This window comes from Ranitomeya imitator, chromosome 7 (genome assembly GCF_032444005.1).
Source record: "Ranitomeya imitator isolate aRanImi1 chromosome 7, aRanImi1.pri, whole genome shotgun sequence".
NCBI classification, from domain to species: Eukaryota; Metazoa; Chordata; class Amphibia; order Anura; family Dendrobatidae; genus Ranitomeya; species Ranitomeya imitator.
Window position 1 is genome coordinate 79,932,026 of NC_091288.1, and position 17,679 is coordinate 79,949,704.

Genomic DNA, 17,679 nt, shown 5'->3' on the forward strand with positions numbered 1-17,679 from the left:
TCCGCTCCGCTTTGAGGAAATTGAGTCCGGAAGATGACGTGGAAGCCTTCCTCACCGTCTACGAGCGCACGGCAGAACGGGAGAATCTGCCAGCAGCACAGTGGGCTGAAGTTGTGGCTCCGTTCTTGAGGGGTGATGCGCTAAAGGCCTACTTTGACCTCAGTCGGGAGGATGCCCAGGACTATTCCAAGTTAAAAGGTGAGATCCTTGCCCGACTGGGGGTTAATACTTATGTGAGAGCTCAACGGGTGTTTTCTTGGACTTTTGTGGAAGCCCAGCCTGCCCGGTCTCAGATTTTTGACTTATTGCAGCTTGTGAAACGGTGGCTCCAACCTGAGACTTTATCCACAAGTCAGATAGTGGAGAGGGTGGTGGTCGACCGACTGGTGAGGGCTCTGCCAGCGGCCATTCAGCGTTGGGTGGGTCAAGGGGACCCGGGTACCCTAGACCAGGTTGTAGGCCTGATAGAGCGTAATAAGGCCACCCAGGACTTTATACAGGACACCGCTCCGCTTCGGCTGTCACATAAGGCTCCGCCAGCTCAGGAGTCTGAGAAAAGTCCACGGCCCTCCACTGGGACAAGACCGGACCGAGTCCGTGCTGAGGGGTTGTCTCGGAAAGAGAGTGACCACAGACCTGTATCCCCTAAACTGGCTCCAAGGTTACCTCGTGCCACAGTCGTTACGTGTTGGCGGTGCCAAGAACCTGGACATGTGGTTGCTAATTGTCCCCTAACAACAGAACCCATGGACTGCGGGTATACCCGCCGCGTGTCTATGTATGCCCAGCCAGTCTGCATTGCCACTACAGACCCTGCCGGTACCGAACCTCAGCTGTGCAGAGTGCTCGTTAACTGGTACCAGACAGATGCTCTCTTGGACTCGGGGAGCCTGGTGACCCTGGTACACGGGTCCCTGGTTGCTGGGGACAGTCCTAATGGACGAAAGGTGGGGGTAGTGTGCATACATGGGGACCTCCGAGAGTACCCGACTGCGGAGGTCACGTTCTCCACCCCATGTGGAGCGATAAAACATGTGGTGGGAGTGGTAAAAACTCTTCCATATGGGACTGTGATGAGTAGAGACTTACCATTGTTCTGGTCCCTCTGGGAGACCAGAGTTAACCCTCTCAGGGTAAAAAGCATTCCGGGTGCAGAACCCGAAGATCCCGAGTCAGGGACACCTGCCGTAGGGGTCGCCACGATAGGGACAGTGTGTAATCCCGATAGGTTTCCCCTAGAGGTATTGGCAGGGGAAGTGGAAGAGAATCCACCAATTCATGAGCTGGAGGTGTCACCTGGTAAGTTTGGGACTGCCCAGCTCCAGGATCCCACTCTGACCCGGGCAAGGGAAAGAGTAATCGAGGTAAATGGGGTGGCACAACAACCTGGTGCAGAAAAGGAATTTCCCCGGATGGCGGTCATCCAGGAGTTACTGTACAGGGTTGATAAAATCCGGGATGAGGTGGTGGAACAACTGGTAGTGCCCCAACCCTATCGTCGGGCGGTGCTCGACATGGCTCACACTCACATGTTGGGGGGGCACTTGGGGGCCAAAAAGACGTTAGAGCGCATATTACAGAGGTTCTTTTGGCCTGGTGTCTACGCGGAGGTTACAAAGTACTGTGACACATGTCCTGAGTGTCAAGTAACCTCACCCACCACGAACTACCGGAGTCCGTTAGTACCTCTGCCCATCATAGAAGTACCCTTTGAGCGGATAGCGATGGATCTGGTGGGACCAATAGTAAAATCCGCCCGGGGCCATCAGCACATATTAGTAGTCGTAGACTACGCCACCAGGTATCCAGAGGCGATACCGCTCCGGCACACTTCGGCTAAACTAATAGCCCGTGAACTGTTTGCCATGTTTTGTCGTCTTGGGCTCCCCAAGGAGATCCTTACAGATCAGGGAACCCCTTTTATGTCTAAAGTGACTAGGGAGCTATGTAAATTGCTCCAAATTAAACAGTTGCGTACGTCAGTGTACCATCCACAAACCGATGGGTTGGTCAAGAGGTTTAATAAGACCCTCAAGGCCATGCTCAAAAAGGTGGTCACCAAGGATGGGAAGGATTGGGATATGTTGTTGCCATATTTAATGTTCACCATACGCGAGGTACCGCAGGCGTCCACGGGGTTCTCCCCATTTGAGCTATTGTATGGCAGGCACCCGAGGGGGCTGCTGGATGTAGCCAAAGAGACATGGGAACAGGAGCCCACTCCACATAAGAGTGTTATCGAGTATGTGGCAAGTATGCAGGATCGGATTGCAGTCGTGCAACCCATCGTAAAGGAGCATCTGTTGGATGCCCAGGCCGCTCAGAGCCGTACCTATAATAAAAGGGCCATGGTCAGGTCCTTTAAAGGAGGAGACCGGGTGTTGGTACTAGTGCCCACCCCAGAGAGTAAACTCATGGCCAAGTGGCAAGGGCCGTATGAGATACGGGGAAAGGTGGGGGAAGTGAATTACAAAGTGTACCAACCCGGGAGAAGAAAACCCGAGCAGTTGTACCATGTAAACCTGCTAAAGGCCTGGAAGGACCGAGAATGTTTGGTCACAGATGCAACTACGGTCATACAATCGGAGGTCCCTCTGGCCCTGGCCAAGGACACAGCCAGGTGTGAGGTAAAGGTCAATGATGCCCTCACAAAACAGCAGCGGCGGGAGGCTCGAGCTTTGGTACAGCAGAATATGGATGTATTCTCAGAGCTGCCGGGGCGAACCTCAGTGATTCAGCATGACATTGTCACTGAGCCCCGGGTAAAGGTGCGGATGAAACCGTACCGAGTGCCAGAAGCCCGAAGGCAAGCCATCGCGGCCGAGGTAAAGCAAATGCTTCAGTTGGGAGTCATTGAGGAGTCCCGAAGTGAGTGGGCTAGCCCCATTGTACTTATACCAAAACCTGATGGGTCACTACGCTTCTGTAATGACTTTAGGAAGTTAAATGAAGTCTCAAAATTTGACCTGTATCCCATGCCACGGGTGGACGAGCTAATTGAGAGACTGGGGAAGGCCCAGTACTTCACCACGCTGGATCTCACGAAAGGTTACTGGCAGGTTCCCTTAACAGAGTCAGCGAAGAAAAAGACTGCTTTTATAACCCCAGAGGGTCTCTTTCAATACATTGTCTTACCATTTGGGTTACATGGGGCTCCGGCCACATTCCAGAGGCTGATGGACATTGTGTTAGCACCACATAGAGATTACGCATCGGCCTATTTGGATGACATAGTCATCTTTAGTACCGACTGGGATACCCATCTGTCCCAGGTACAAGCAGTGCTAGAGTCTCTTAGAGCCGCAGGGTTAACAGCAAACCCAAAGAAATGTGCGATAGGTCTCACGGAAGCCCGGTACTTGGGATACGTGATCGGCCGGGGGGTTATCAAACCTCAAGTGAACAAAATTGAGGCCATTCAAAACTGGCCCAAGCCCTTAAGTTCCAAACAAGTGAGGGCATTCCTTGGCATCATTGGGTATTACCGTCGGTTTATATCCAATTTTGCTGGTAAATCGGCTTCCCTAACGGACCTGTTAAAAGGGAAGAAAACGGTGATGGTCAAGTGGAATCCTCAAGCAGAGGAAGCGTTCCAGTCCCCGAAGTCGGCGTTGTGTGGGCAGTCGGTCCTCATCAGCCCCGACTTCAAGAAAACCTTTATTGTGCAAACCGATGCCTCAGAGGTAGGCTTAGGAGCAGTGCTGTCGCAAGAGGTGAACGGGGATGAGCATCCAGTCACCTATTTAAGCAGGAAACTGACCCCGGCAGAGAAAAATTATAGCGTAGTGGAGAAGGAGTGCTTGGTGATCAAATGGGCTTGGAGTCCCTACGCTACTATTTGCTCGGGCGTCAGTTTCGGTTGGTAACAGACCATTCACCCCTTGTCTGGATGAGAAATGCAAAGGAAAGGAATGCCCGAGTCACCAGATGGTTCTTGTCACTACAAAATTTCAGCTTCTCTGTGGAACATCGAGCTGGGAAATCACAGGGAAATGCAGATGCCCTGTCACGGGCACCATGTATGCTGACAAATGTTCAACCCCACAAGTCTGAACAGAGGGGGGGGTATGTGAGGCAGTGACCGGTGTCATATGCGAGGGTCGCTATGTGTCCCCCAGGATGTGCTTGGAAGCATATTAGATCTGCTGGAGTGCCCTGTGCTCACAGCAGGTTGCCTGTGAGACACAGGGAAGAATAAAAGTAAGTGTGAACTGGGTCAAGTTATTTGTCCCAGAATTTATTCAGGAAAACCTGGTATGGGCTTTTATTTTGAAATGGACTGCAGGATGGTAGTGGGGCCGGTCCGTTTCCTCCAGCCCAGATCTTATAGTGGCCCATGGCCATAGAATCTGGAGGATAGAAAGAAAACCCCAGCAAGAGAGTTTGGGTGTGTCAGTCTGGTCTGGGAGTCAGACCTAGGAGGAGGCTTGTGGAGAGCTCCTTCCGTGTGGAGAAACACGGGCCAGGCAGAGCCTGAAAAGCCAGACACCCCAGCGTACACGGGGGGGTGTAATATGCTCACGGCAGCGGACTGTGGACTGTTGTTATTTTTTCCCGGCTGCATACTGAAGGACTTATTTGCTTTCTTTCCCTGTTTGTGAGTATGCTATGAAATAAACAAGACTTTGTTTGAACTTTATATTCACTGCCTATTCACTGCACAGCAAGGACATCGCTACATCACTATATATATATATATATATATATATATATATATATATATATATATATATATATATATATATATATATATATATATATATATATATATATATATATATATATTACACACCAGACCCAGGGAAAAAGTGAGAGCGCTTATCAGAAAATCATTAGCGAACAGTGTGTGGTGCCAATCGCCAAACACAGACTTCTCCTGGAAGTCCATTGTAATGTTTAGAGTTCCAGAGGAAGTCCATTGCAGGGAGACAGAGATAGAAGATTTTTTTCCAGATCCAAAGTTTGGGTCTCCATTGTTTTCAATGGGGTTCGGGTTCTGGTTCAAGTTCAGGTACAGTTCTGGTACTCAAAACGAACTTTGAACTAAATTTCGGGTTGGCTACCAGAACCCAGAAGTTCCACGAGTCCGCTCATCCCTAATTGCCAACTTTCTCCTTATGCCGGGCATAAGAAGATGGCTCTCAATCAGTGGTGGGTGAACGGGGGAGGGGAGCTCATGAAGGGCTCAGCAGTATGCAGCTAATGGAGAAGACTCCAGGGCTGCAGTGATAAGTAGGGACTGCTGAGCTTCACTTGTACCATTGGTGGAATGCAGCGGTAAGTAGGGACTGCTGAGCTTCTCTTGTACCATTGGTGGGCTGCAGTGATAAGTAGGGACTGCTGAGCTTCACTTGTACCATTGGTGGGATGCAGCGGTAAGTAGGGACTGCTGAGCTTCTCTTGTACCATTGGTGGGCTGCAGCAATAAGTAGGGACTGCTGAGCTTCTCTTGTACCATTGGTGGGCTGCAGCAAAAATTAGGGACTGCTGAGCTTCTCTTGTACCATTGGTGGGCTGCAGCGATAAGTAGGGACTGCTGAGCTTCTCTTGTACCATTGGTGGGCTGCAGTAATAAGTGGGGACTGCTGAGCTTCTCTTGTACCATTGGTGGGCTGCAGCAAAAATTAGGGACTGCTGAGCTTCTCTTGTACCATTGGTGGGCTGCAGCAATAAGTAGGGACTGCTGAGCTTCTCTTGTACCATTGGTGGGCTGCAGCAAAAATTATGGACTGCTGAGCTTCTCTTGTACCATTGGTGGGCTGCAGCAATAAGTAGGGACTGCTGAGCTTCTCTTGTACCATTGGTGGGCTGCAGCAATAAGTAGGGACTGCTGAGCTTCTCTTGTACCATTGGTGGGCTGCAGCCATAAGTAGGGACTGCTGAGCTTCTCTTGTACCATTGGTGGCAGTGAGAACAGATAAAGCATGGCAAGCGGCAGTAATCTGTCTGTGCACGGTCAGCGAGGCTAGGCTGTAACATGCAATATCACTCACGAACCAAACTGGCCAGCTCAAAAGAGTTAGCAGTCAAGGGCATTATTATTAAGTGTCTCACAAGAGTAATGAGTATCAATCGTTATAATTTTTATTTCATAAATCAATAGTACTGATGAAAAGAAGTAACACTTTAATATATCTCACCAGAGAAATCTGCTTCTTTCACCTTATGGATTAACCCCTTAATGACCGCCAATACGTCTTTTAACTGACCTGAGATATAAGAGAATAGCCTCCCCATACAGGTGACAATCCAGCATCTGTCAGTTGTACACTATAGCTGACAACTTGCTGTATCAGCCACGATCAGTATTTGCACCATCTAAATCTGTTTAACCCCTTAGATGCTGCTGTCAATAGTGACTACATCATTATAAATGGTTAACAGAGTGTGGGGGCTTCTTCTTTATCCCAATTGGTGCCCTCAGATCATGATTTTGTTGTCCTGATGTTTGCCATGGCAATTCATTACCAAATAGCGGCCTTAGAGTCCGACAGCTGTAGCAATCTGTTTAGAAGTTAGCAACATTTAGGTGGTAAAAATACACATTTTCATTTCTGTCATGCCACTTTGCATTAATTCCTGTAAAGCACCTGAAGGGTTAATAAACTACCTGACAGCAGTTTTCAATATGTCAGGGGGTGCTGTTTTTAAAATGGTATCACGTTTAGGGGTTTCCCAATATATGGGACCCCTAAAGTCACTTCAAACATGGATAAGTCCCTAAAAAAATAAATGTGGTAAATTTCTTTGAAAAAATGAAAAATTACTGCTACATTTTTAAACCTCCTAAAATGCTAACAAAATAAAAGAACATTTTACAAATGATGCTGATGTAAAGCAGACATGTGGGAAATGTTATTTATTAATGGTTTGCTGTTGTATGACTATCTGGATTAAAGGGATAATCATTCAAATTTAGACAATTGCTAATTTTTTAACATTTTTCTCAAATTTTTTATATTTTTTATAAATAAACACAAAAAATATTGAACTAAATTTACCATTATCATAAAGTATAATGTGTCACGAAAAAACAATCTCAAAATCACTGGGATTTGTTGAAGCGTTGCAGAGTTATTACCACATAAAGTGACACTGGTCAGATTTCAAAAATTTGGCTCGGTCACTAAGGGGTTAATTTCACTCTCAGTCTGTAAAGTGTGTAGTCAGTGAACACAGATTTTCCCAGTGCTGAGATGGGGGATGGCAGTTTGTGCTTTTAGAATTCTATGGAGTGGAGAGGAGCTAGAGGCCGACAGACTTTGCAGCTACTGACTTCCCGAATATTGTTTATTTTTCTATTCCTCTCGACCATGTAAAGAAACTATACAGTTGCTTTATCATCCCACATGTGAATACCAATCAAATTTGTGATGTGTTACATTTGAACTTTCTCAGATATTGTGCATCTCATGTGTGAATACCGCCTTTATCACATGGTGTTAACCTGTTTCTGGGAGTAATACCATCCTCTATTATAGAGACACAAACATTCTGCTACAGCTCTCCATAGAGCTTTATGAGCATCAACTGCCATCTTCTATTTCGGTAATGGGAAAGTCTGCATTCACTGTAGACAGATTTTATCTGTGAACTGAGAATATTGAGAATGAGTAATCAGTCCAGGAGAAGAAAGAAGCAGATTTCTCTGATAAGATATATTACAAAGTTTCTTGTTTTCACATGTATTATTGATTTCTGAAAAAAAAAAATTAAAACAACAGTTAGGCTATGTGCACACGTCAGGATTTCTTGCAGAAATTTTCCTGACAAAACACAGACATTTCTGCCAGAAATCCGCATGCGTCATTACCGCGATTTTACCGCGTTTTTGACAAGTATTTGGTGCTTTTTTTTGTGCATTTTTTCCCAAATTCATAGAATTGCGGGAAAAACGCAGAAAATCCGCAAAAATAATGAACATGCTCATTTTTTTTTACCGCGATGCATTTTCGCGGAAAAAAATGCATCCATGTGCACAAAACATGCAGAATGCATTCTAAATGATAGAATGCATAATGTATGCGTTTTTAATGAGTTTATATAGCGTTTTTAGCTTTTTGAATAAAAGTCTGCAGTCATTCAGACTGCAAAATTGGGTGCGATACGCACACTGCCATGATTTCTGAAAACGCCAAAAGCTGCAACATTTTTTTAGCAAATTTGCTTTGTGTAAAAATGTTGTAGCTTTTCAAAGTGTTTTATGCCAGGAAACTGGAATGAAAACAATGTTTTCTACATTTGTCTTTTTTTTTACAAAGGCAAGTATGTAAGCACAATGTACCGTAATCACAGATTTCAAGCAGGCAATGCCTTTTTCAGGATACTATACAAATAATCATTTATTTATAACATTGTCAAATTAACCTAGTAATTGCTAAAAATGAATAATTAAATCTTCTCTTTTTTACAACATACTTATGTTGTAGCTCTTAACAAGAAAAGACAATTGATACCTTTCTGTAGCCAAACCATTCCTCCATCAGCCAGAATGCGTTTTGCACTTACAAGCAAATGACCCTGGAAGTGCAATGGGACGTGGCGATGCACTTCCAGCTTCTCGGCTCTTCGGCTTCGTCTCCTGCCTCCTCTGCTTGACTGACAGGTCTTTGGCTCTGTGACTGTGCTTCAAAAGCTGTGAAGTGATTAAAAGAAGTGACCCATCCACTCTTCTGGCAGCTTCCATTTGGAAGCCCCCACTATTTTATGTATAGAAATTAATAAAAAATTAAAAAAAACAGTGGTGGGAACCAACGCAAAGAGGTCCAAAAAGCCACTAGAAAAGACATTCCTGATAAAACACTGAATGTGCACATACTCTTAAAGTGGGTTCTGGGGCACAGAACTAACTGGGGTACCCTTACATTTCATTTATAGCACAGATTTGAAAATTATTATGGCGCCGCACTACAGCCTAGTGCAGAAGAAAAGACGACTCTTTGCAGTATTAGGGTATGTGCACACTCTGCGGATCCGCAGCGGATTGGCCGCTGCAGATTGGCAGCAGTTTTCCACGAGTTTACAGTACCATGTAACCCTACGGAAAAAAAAAATCCGCAGTGCACATGCTGCAGAAATAAACGCGCGGAAACGTAGCGTTGTTTATTCCGCAGCATGTCAATTCTTTGTGCGGATTCCGCAGCGGTTTACACCTGCTCCATAATAGGAATCCGCAGGTGTAAAACCGCATGTGAAATCCGCACAAAAAAATGCAATAAATCCGCGGTAATTTTTTACAATTTACAAAAATCGGTCCGGAAAAATCTGCAGAGTAATCCGCAGCGTGTGCACATAGCCTAACAGCTATATGAACCATGTTACTAAGCCAGGCACCCTTCCAGCGGGAGCAAACACCTTTAGAATGGTGCCTCCCATGGAGGCGAGTAGAAGTGTTATTTGATAAGGGGAGGATGTAGTGATTGAGAAGGGTTGTCCGAGTAGTGGATAACCCCATTAACTGCCCAGAGCAGAGATTAGAAAAAAATGTCAGCATGAACATAACCTTAGATGGTCAGTCAATCCTGCCAAAATCAGCAGGTTCAGTAGCATTAAATCTAATGTGTATTGGGGTGGTTACTAGATCTCATTCCTGTGTAAGTGAGTCTCAGGGCATGTCCTATTTCTAATTGGAGGTCGTCAGGGATTTATTAACAGTGTCAATGTGCAGAGGTAGATATGTAGGCTAAAGGGACTAGGCAAATATTCATACAGACGCCATTATGGTTCATCAATATTCAAGTCATAAAGACAAAAATGCTAAAAACAAATATAAAATATATCTAAAATGTTTTGTACAAAAACAGCATAACACTAAGACAACAGCTGCTTATATAGGTTTAGAGAGGACCAGTCGCCAGGTCAGAAGTGGCCAGGGTTTGCCCATATTCTGTTCTCACTGATCTCCTGAGTACGCCAGTCTTTGTTTTTTGAAAATTCGCCACATGGTGGCAGAGATATGGGAACATTTTTCTGGTCTTTACAAGAGGGCGTGGCTCACATGACTCCTTGGGGGCGTGTCTTTAGGCTGCTCTGCATAATTACTCTGTGAACCACGCCCCTTTAGTAGAGACCAGAAAAGTTAGCACTAGATAAAAAGTCCCATATCTCTGGAACCATATGACAGATGTCCAAAAAAACTAAATATGGAATACTCGGGGGTCAGCAGGAATGAAGTTACCGTAGATTACAACCAGCATCCTACTTTGATCCTGTGATGGGACCCCTGGTGAAATGTCCTTAACATGGCTAACCGCCCATTGTAAAGTTTGCAGAACATTGCTAATCTGGTTTTCATGTCTTTGTCACTACTAATATCAGCGCAGTTACAGCTGCTGTAATTACTGCAGACAGAATATTAATTACCACTTTGCTCTCTTGCAGCACATCCCACGGCAGTGACAATACTTATAATATGACTTGCTCTTATCTAATAGAGTGCTCTGTGAAGATACTACTTCTTCCATGAATTTCCTGCAGAGAAGACACGTCAAATGTCCGACTCCGCACACTCAAATCTGCAAGATCACAACACTACGTGCACATCACCATAAGGATAGCACTGTCCCTTTAATAATCCACCACCAGTTAGAAAGGCGGTAGTCCTCAGGTTTCAGATAACAGTCAATAACAGGTTAATTTCAACACAATATTTTGGCCTGGTTGGATGTTGTGGATCCACTAAATTATTATTAACCCTATTATCACTAGGAGCCATGGACAAACGTATAGGGATACACCTCTTAAAACACCGAATTCAGGTTTTTTATTTTGTACCAATGCCACCCTGGGACAAAAAAAAAAACAATGGTGGCAATGGGACATCCTTTAATGACTGGAGGATTTTTCAATTTGTGCTTTGATTTTTTCCTCAAGTTTTAGTTTTGAATGAAACCATTCATTTAACCATACGATGTACTGAAACAACGGGAAAAATGTTTTTTTTCTATTGCGTTTTTTTATCTTTCCTTTTTGTTTTATCCCCCCTAGGGGAACTAGCAATCATTTGATCACTTCTCCAGTATACTGCAAAACTACAGCAATGGAGTAAATAGCAAAATCACCAAGCACAGTGTCAAGCATTGGATGCCATGGTGTAAAGCCGCCACCACTGGACTCTGGAGCAGTGGGAACAGGTTGTGTGGAGTGAAGAATCACACTTCTCTATCTGGCAGTCTGATAGAACAAGTCTGGGTTTGGTGCATGTAAGGAGTGTGTTACCATTGTTGGGTCAGTTTGATGTTGCAGAACATGACTGGCGCATACAGAGTCCTGACCTAAACCTAGTGGAACGAATTTGGGCTTGTAGCGCCAGTGTCCCTGCACGCTTCTCCTTCCCCCCCCCCTGGCAGGGACGATGACTCCCTTACCGTCGTGGCCCTCCGCACTTCCTTCTCCTCTGGCTGCGGCTCAGGTCTGTGCACAGCTCACAGATCCATGGGCATTATGTTTAGGGCATGCGCGCTCCCTCGTGATTGCTCGGCCACAGGAGCTGCTGGCGCTGGAACGAGATGCAGCGAGGGCGCGGAGGGAAGGTAAGTAGGATGTGTTTTTTTTTTTATAGAAACCATGCATACAAGGACGGGGATAAGGAGCCATGCATACAGGGACGGGAATCCATGCATACAAGGAGAGGGACAGGGAGCCATACATACAAGGACGGGGATGGGAAGCCATGCATACAAGGACGGGAATGGGGAGCCATGCATACAAGGACAGGGATGGGAAGCCATGCATACAAGGACGGGGACGGGAATCCATACATACAAGGACGGGAATGGGGAGCCATGCATACAAGGACAGGGATGGGAAGCCATGCATACAAGGACGGGGATCCATACATACAAGGACAGGGATGGGGAGCCATGCATACAAGGACGGGGATGAGGGGACAATGCACACCGGCTTATACTCAAGTCAATACATTTTCCCAGTTTTTTGTGGCAAAATTAGGTGCCTCGGCATATACTTGGGTCAACTTATACTCGAGTATATACAGTAACTATTAAATATCTTACAAATTAGAGCCAATCTGGCAAAACCAAAGTCATATTATTAATCAGCATCACAAACTTAATAAAAAACTGTTTAGACGTGGTTGGCACCAAAATCACTGACTTTTTCCATAGCCCAGCATGCTGCCAGGTTACATAATATGACACTGCTTAATCAAGGATATTCTATGTACTTTTCTTAAAAACCTGCAACATTAATCATAGAGAAAAGGTAACAAATCCATCTCCAGCAGAAACATTATCTGAAGTTTGTCGTTCAGTGTGTAGCAAAGCCTGTGAACTGCAGCTATTTACAAGACATTTTTTCTTTTTTTGGCATATAGATGTTTTTCTTGTTTTCCCACACGCCATCTGCGCTAAGCAGTGAGATAAAAACACCGACTCCAATATCTTTCCTTCTTCAAGGCCAATAGAACAGCACTGTGCCCTTAAAGGTGGTGAGGGTGCGGAGAAGATAACTTGTGTTTTATCCCCCCTCACGCTTTGCCTCGGTCTCGGTGCCAGCTAACCTCACACCACACTGGGAGATACACAGAAGAAATTCAGTATTATGTTATTCTATGCAGTTTACTTATTACATCTCCATTTTGAGCTTTAATTTTATTAACCCCAACACTGCCAAAAGTTTTGGTGTTTCAAACTTGTTTACATTATTTAACTTTGCAGCAAATTGTGGACTTATTTGGAAGGTAAGTCCATTTTTAATCAACGGATGTTAGAAACAAGGGCAAAAAATATCTAAATCTTATAAAGAGGAAAGGAAATATTGTAAAGTAAATGGTAACATCACCCGTGGTTATGGCCTGTACTGTACCCATCCATCATCGCAGACTTTACAGTGAAGAGAGATAATGCATGTGTCCCCTACTAACAGTTGTGATCTAGGCAGAGACCATCGCAGCAAAAGCTGAAGAATATGGGAGCTGGAGTGGTGAATAAATATACGGACTCAGGTTTTGTATTGGGAGTTTTGAATATTGGTATCGGTGACAATAATTCTCAGGTTCTGCGTGGGGCAACACTCTAGTGGTTTCATGTGATATTCATTACCTTCCTTTGGTATAGGTCATCAATATCAGGTCAATGAGAGTCCAACACCTGCATCGATCAGCTGTTATTAGATCCAGTGGTGGCGGGCTGTATACACTGAATGGAAATGCACAGTTTGGTTCCATGTGTAGTGACTAATGTCAAGTACTGCACATCAGCTCTAATATGATCTAGCATACCAGAGGAGAAAGCAATGGGGCCCCGCAAGAACTCCTGGTACCTCCGTCATTCCCAGATTCTTCTGTTTCTCCCCCAGCACATGCGCAGGGTTGTGTTGGGGTTAGGGGTGTGTTGGGGTTAGGGTTGGGGTTAGGGCTGAGTTAGGGTTGGAGTTAGAAATGGGGGATTTCCACTTCCAAACGCGACATGGTGTCCGCCATTGATACCAGCCAATTTTTAGTTCAAAAAGTCAAACGGAGCTCCCTTCCTTCTGAGCCCTACCATGAGCCTAAACAGTGGATTTCCCCCACATATGGAGTATTGGTGTACCAGGAGAAATTTCACAAGAAATTGTGTGGTCCACTTAATCCTGATACCCTTTCGAAAATTAAAAAAAAGTTTGGGCCTGAAATAATTTTTTATGAAAAAAAAAGTTAAATGTTAATTTTTTCCTTCCACTTTGCTTTAGGTCTCATGAAGCATCTGAAGGGTTCATAAACTTCTTGAATGTGGTTTTGAGCACCTGGAGGGGTGCATTTTTTGGAATAGTTTTGCTTTTGGGTATTTCCTGTCATATTGATCCCTCAAAGTGACTTCAAATGTGATGTAGCCCCTAAAAAAATTGTTTTGTAAATTTTGTTGGAAAATCACTTGTCAACTTTTAACCCTTATAACTTCCTAACTAAAAAAATTATGTTTCCAAAATTGTGCTGATGTAAAGTTGACATGTGGGAAATGTTATTTATTAACTACCGTATATACTCGAGTATAACCCGATCCGAGTATAAGTCGAGGCAAGGCACCTAGTTTTGCCACGGAAAACTGGGTAAGCTTATTGACTCAAGTATAAGCCGGGTATGCATTGTCCCCTCATCCCTGTCCTGCTATGCATGGCTACCCTTCCCTGTCCTGGTGTGAATGCCTCCCCATCCCTGTCCCTGCCTGCATGCCTCCCCTGTCATTGTATGCATGCCTCCTCCTTCTCTGTCCTGGTATGAATGCCTCCCCCGTTCCTTCCCTGTCTGCATGCCTCCCCCGTTCCATCCCTGTATGCATGCCTCCCCCGTTCCTTCCCTGTATGCACACCTCCCCTGTTCCTTCCCTGTCTGCATGCCTCCCCCGTTCCTTCCCTGTCTGCATGCCTCCCCCGTTCCATCCCTGTATGCATGCCTCCCCCGTTCTTTGTATGCATGCCTCCTTATCCCCTGTCCCTGTGTGCATGCTTCCTATTAAAAAAACAAATACAAAACATCCTAATCACCTACCTGCGCAACCTCGGTGATGCCAGGCACTGCATTTTGTTCCGGCTGCCGGCGCCTGCCTGCAGTTCTTCCTGTGCTCAGCGATAACGTGGTACCTCTCATTCATCACCTTAATGAGTGGTACCACGTGACCACTGAGCACAGGAAGAGCTGCAGACGCCGGTGGCCAGAACGAAATGCAGTGCCAGCACCAAGAGCGCACAGGTAGGTGAGTATGATGTGTGCTGGAAGCCACCGACTCCTGTCACCCACTGCTCCGGCGTCCCCCCTCCTCCGCCGGCTTTCTGTACCGTGACTCGTGTATAAGCCGAGGGGGTGTTTTCAGCACAAAAAAAATGTGCTGAAAAACTCGGCTTATACACGAGTATATACGGTACTTTGTGTGACACCACTCTCTGATTTAAGGGCACAAAAATTAAAAGATTGAAAATTGCAAAATTTTCTACATTTTTGCCAAATTTCTGGTTTTTCAAAAATAAACTCAAGTCTTATCGATTAAATTTTACCACTAACATGAAGTACAATATTTCATGAATAAACAATCTCAGAATCATCAGATATGTTGAAGTGTTACAGAGATATAACCTCATAAAGTGACAGTGGTCAGAATTGTAAAAATTGGCCTGGTCATTAAGGACAAAAATTGGCGCTGCAACTACTAGCCCCATTGAAGTTTGCCAGAGAAAGTAAAAAAGTGACATTACCAGATATCATATGTTTCCTCCATACTGCCTTATGGGCAAAAGGATCATGGAGATTGAAAGAACTCATTCAGACATCCATTTTTCAAGTACGCTTCTATCTGTTTTTCATGGCTAGCACTCGTACCTAGTATAGTCTATGGGGCTACTCACTTACTCGCGTTTTTTTTACACAGACCTTTGAGGTTAGTACAAAATTGCTGGACAAATCCAGTACTGATCTGAGTGTCAGATCAAAATCGACAATGCAAGTCTCTGGAGCAGGGAAAAGGTTCTGACTACACCTAGAGTGCCGTCCGTTTTCCACAAATTGCTAGATAAGAAAAGACAAAGAAAGACTTTTTTGTTTCTCATCCCAAGAAAAGCTGCTGAAACTCGGCCCAAACTCTGATGAAACTCTGGTGTAAATCTATTGAAACTGAACAAAATTACTGATAAAACTAGGACCATACAGCTCTGGCACAAATTAAGAGACCACTTTAAAATGTTCAGTTTGACGGATTTTTCTCTTTATTGGTATATTTTTGAGCAAAATGTAAGTTGTTCTTTTATTCTATAAACTTCTGACAACATGCCTCCCAAATTCCAAGCAATAAATTTTGTATCTTTTTTCTGACAAAGAAAAATGGTCAAAATTAAAAAAAAAAACAGTGCTTTCAGACCTCAAATAATGCAAAGAAAACAAGTTCATAATCATTTAGAAACAACAATACTAATGTTTTAACTCAGGAAGAGTTCAGCAATCAATATTTTGTGGAATAACCATGACTTTTAATCACAGCTTTCATGCGTCTCGGCATGCTTTCCACCAGTCTTTCACACTGCTCCTGGTGCAACAATGTAAGCAGTTCTTCTTTGTTTGATGGCTTGTGACTATCCAACATCCTGCTGATTACATTCCAGAGGTTTTCAATGGGGTTCAGGTCTGGAGATTGGGCTGCCCATGACAGGGTTTTGATGTGGTGGTCTCTTAATTTTTGCCAGAGCTGTATTTCTCGTAGGCAAAAAAAAATGGACATCTGAATGAGACCTTACTCAAAGCTACGTGTATGTTTACATAAAGCTCTTTCGCATTAATTTTGAAGCAGATCTTGGTGAAAAACAGCTTCATACACTGTTTGAATACTCCTCCTATTAATGTAAATGGGAAATCCCACTTTGGTTTTAATACTGTAAGTTTTTTTAACTGACGCGGTTTGGAAAACCTTGTTGTGTAATAAATGTAAATAACTAAAAGTGACACGTTACATCATTGATGAGCAATCATTCTGCGATCTGCTCCAAACCGGACACTGTTAAGTCAGAAGGCAGGAAAAAAAATTCTGTGAAAAAAAAAAAGTAAAAAAAAAAAAAAAATTGAGTCAAGTCTGAAAACATTGGATTTCTGAAGTGTATTTCTGTTAAAATAAATGTATTTTTACGCCTCAAACAAGCTATGTGTGAGCATACTCTAAGGCTGTGTGCACACGATGCGGAATTTGTGCGGATCCGCGGCGGATTTTTCAGAGCAGAAACGCTGCAGTTCCGCACAGTGATTTACAGTACAATGTAAATCAATTGAAAAAAAAAAAAAAAAAGCTGTGCTAATGGTGCGGAAAAACTCGCATGAAAACCGCTGCGGAACAAAAGAAGTAGAATGCTTCTTCTTTTGTGCGGAACTGCAGCGTTTCTGACCCCTTCCATAATAGAAATCCGCAGGGGTAAAAAACGCAGAAAATCGCACAAGATCCGCATCAATTCTGCATCAAAACCGCACAAATTCAAAAAATGAAGTCTTCTATAGCAGTGTTCCCCAACTCCAGTCCTTAAGGCCCACCAACAGATCATGTTTTCAGGTTTTCCTTTGTTTTGCACAGGTAATGCAATTATCACCTGTGCAATACTAAGGAAATCCTGAAAACATGACCTGTTGGTGGGCCTTAAGGACTGGAGTTGGGGACCCCTGTTCTATAGCATTCAAATATGTAATCGTGCTGGTAAAGGCATCCATACAGAATAGACCAACGCTGGCCAATCCTGCCAGTGTCGGCAAGCTCATAAGACAGTCTAATGGTATGGGGGCTTCCAGGCTCTCCTACGACAGGTGATGTCGGGGAAGACTAGGAACTGGCGAGGATCTTCTTGTTCTCAGCATGATGTCGCCACCAGAGGAGTCTGGTAGATAACAATTGAGCTCTCGGCAGAGACAGCACTTGTGTGTATGGAGATGTCGGGAAAGATAGCGGATGGTTGAATGATGGGGGGATTAAGGCTTTATTTGGGTATGACTCTAGTCTGACATTGGAGGACAGCTCTACTGTTACACTCATTATCTAACACTTCAGTAAACTGACTCTCTATGAACTGACTTCATGTAACGTGTGCAAATGGAAATATTGGAACAGTGCCGGTCCTCAAAGTGGTCTTTGTCCTGTGATGTCTTAGTAAGGGAAATGCTGCATGCTGTGTGAGTGTGATTAAACGTAACATATATACTGGCTGAGAGCACAGCGCAGT

At 44.4% G+C, this 17,679-nt stretch overlaps 1 protein-coding gene across 2 annotated transcripts in view; it reads right to left on the bottom strand.

Moving 5' to 3' along the window:
* PLCL1 (phospholipase C like 1 (inactive)) overlaps window positions 1-17,679 on the bottom strand; it is a 394,318-nt gene that overhangs the window by 273,666 nt on the left and 102,973 nt on the right. The gene's annotated exons all lie outside the window — the stretch shown is intronic.